General features: G+C 39.1%; 1 pseudogene; it reads left to right on the top strand.

Annotated features, from left to right (window-relative positions):
• Window positions 1–1,463: 1,463 nt before the first annotated feature.
• On the top strand, window positions 1,464–1,575 carry LOC131241588 (U2 spliceosomal RNA; annotated as a pseudogene).
• The last annotated feature ends 1,381 nt before the right edge of the window (window positions 1,576–2,956 follow it).

Genomic DNA, 2,956 nt, shown 5'->3' with positions numbered 1-2,956 from the left:
TTCATCTATATTGAAAACTCATTTTAGGGCGTGATCCAAAAAATGAAGTAGATCCAAAATCTCAGATGGACCATCGTATGGGAAACAGCAGTAATTGACCATCTTGTGGGCCACAAAAGCTTTGGATCAAGACGATATCTGTAGGGTCTCTTTATATAGGTCTTTGTAACCTTATCAACGGGTTGGATGGCAAATAAACATTTCGGTGGACTCCATGAAGTTTTTAATAGAAGGGATTCAATCATGACTATTTAGTGTGGAATGGTCCACCTAAGATTGGGGCATGCTTCATTATTAAAATCATGCCCTAAAATGATCTTTGAAAATGGTTGGACAGTGTAGATTTAAGGCACATACATCACTATAAGCCCTACAGCCAGGGTCTCACCCACCTTGTGGGTTTGGGTATCACCTAATCCACTCCCCTTTCTCATAGCCCACTCTCTTTTCCATGTCTTTATCTAGCATCCACTTTTACTCTCTGTGTGTAGCTTACATTTTTTTTCCCCTGTACTTTACCTTTTTTTATTTCTTCTTATATTACATTTCCTTTTCTCCCTAAGAGAGTCGCCCTTTAGGTGTTACATTTACAGTGGAGACGCTACTTAGATGATTTATTTTTTTAAAATTATTTTTTTTCATATCCATGTCATCTGTCTGTATTTCCCGTATCATTTTAAGTATGTGATCCCAAAAATTAAGTAGAGCCAAATCTCAGGTGGACCACATTTAAGCAAGAACAGTCATAGGAACAGCTATAGAAGTTTTGGATCAGGCTGATCTTTATATTACCCCTTCATCCAGGTCTTGTTGACCTTATCAATGGGTTGGATGGAAAGGAGACATTATGGTGGGCTTTTCTGTAGGCCTGGGAAGTTTTTAATCAGTAATTACTGTTCCCTTTGGTGTGGTCCACCTGAGATTTGGATCTACTTAATTTTTGGAAAAACGTCCTAAATTGGGCTGGAAAAATGGATGGACGGCATAGATATTAAGGTGGGACCCATGGTAAGAGTAACACCTAATCGGCCCCTGAAATACCACCAGTGTCTTTTCACTGACTGACTGGTGGACATTTAATAAACAGCCGAAATGAAAATAAATAAAATAAATAAACCAAGCAATGGCCAAAATTCAACCAAAAGAATGCCCATTCATCAAAGTTTACTATCATTCATTGGATCTGATTTTCTATTGATGGTCCACAGTTCCAACAATTTAATTTTAGTTAATGTATGCCACATTTCTGTCATTTAAATGTCCACCAGTGACTTTTCACTGACTGACTGGTGGACATTTAATAAACAAGCGAAATGAAAATAAATAAAATAAATAAACCAAGCAATGGCCAAAATTTAACCAAAAGAATGCCCATTCATCAGAGTTTACCATCATTCGTTGGATCTGATTTCTATTGATGGTCCACAGTTCCAACAATTTAATTTTAGTTAATCGTATGCCACATTTCTGTCATTTAAATAAGATCAAATGTAGTATCTGTTCTTATCACTTTAATATCTGATACATAGCCCATTGGGTCACTTGATATTAAATTAATTTCCTGTGGGACCCTCAGGCATCACCCACCAAAAAAAAGAGTGCCTGCGTATCTAGCATCATACTCTGCGAGAGTATTAAATAACCATTAAGAGTGAAAAAAGGCTAGGCTGAAGGTTGTCCAGGGCCACTCCAACCCACTACCTACGAATGTGGACCCACCCCTGGTTAGCCTCCTATATAAAAATGGATCTGATTGGCCATCATGTTGGATTTTAAGAAGGCTGAAGACACACCTGGCCCAACTAGTTATTGGACTCAAGCCCAATTCAGAGGCTTCCAGGGTCAGCCCAAATCATATGTTAGAGTGGGTTGGAATGGGCCCAACAGGCCCACTTCCAACCCGGATTCCGTACACATTGCTATCACACTCACCTTTGACAATTGTCTGATTGGTACATCTTCAATCTACACCATTGAAATACCTTCTCAGGCCTTAAATTTTCTGAATGATCACATGCATTCAAGCTGCATGGGGCCCACTCACATGCGCCTTCTTATATTCACAGTACATTCCAAGAATTATAAACCAGAGGGAGCAAAGTACAATCACTCCTAAAACCTATCTATTTATTACATGGTTGGCCCACCTGATGAATGGTTCAGATGAAATCTAAAAACGAGATGCACCAATCTGAAGGTTTCTCTTGTGCGCGTCATTCTCGCTGATGTCCACCACTAATCCATTTGGTGTGGCCCACCCCAGTTATCCATCACGCTCGATTTTTGGTATCTAGACCTAACATGAGGGGAGAATCTATGGATGGGTTGGATGGCACTTACACATCAAGGTGGGCCCCACACAGCTTTAAAATATGGTAATTAGCATCCATAGGCAAGTGATCATTTCCCCCTAAAAATAGCCATCTCTTTTCAAACAACCCAAAACACTCACATAAGGGTGTTTTGGCATCTTTCCTAACCTACCAACGGGCTGGTCCTGGTCAGCCCGACCCTACCATGAATCCCAAAAGGACCCGAGTACTTTTGAGTCCAACCCAACCTACCTTAACCTGGGCCCATTAAGCAATATCAAAATGTATATTAATGTTATATTTCATGCCTAACCCGACCCGATGGACCAATGATCATGACTAGAGCACAGTTCTAAAACTCACTGAGTCGACTCGATCCCAAGACCCGTCCTCAAACTGAGTCACTCGGTGAGTTACAACATAAATATTAGTAAAATGTGAAGAGGAGAGTAAAAAAATCAAAACCTTTGACCTCAGCTGCTATTAGAACTGCACTTAACTAGTGAATCATCAACTCATTTGCCAACATTGTTTTATATTTTATATTACTTATAACTCTATTATTATTATTTTTTTAATTATAATTATTAAATATCAAGTCGATTATTTGAGTCTACCAAACCTAGCTAAACATTGAGTCTTGT

The sequence above is a fragment of the Magnolia sinica genome, chromosome 3 (assembly GCF_029962835.1).
Source record: "Magnolia sinica isolate HGM2019 chromosome 3, MsV1, whole genome shotgun sequence".
Lineage (NCBI taxonomy): Eukaryota > Viridiplantae > Streptophyta > Magnoliopsida > Magnoliales > Magnoliaceae > Magnolia > Magnolia sinica.
The sequence above is the reverse complement of the archived record's forward strand: the minus strand, read 5'-3'. Positions and strand labels throughout refer to the sequence as shown.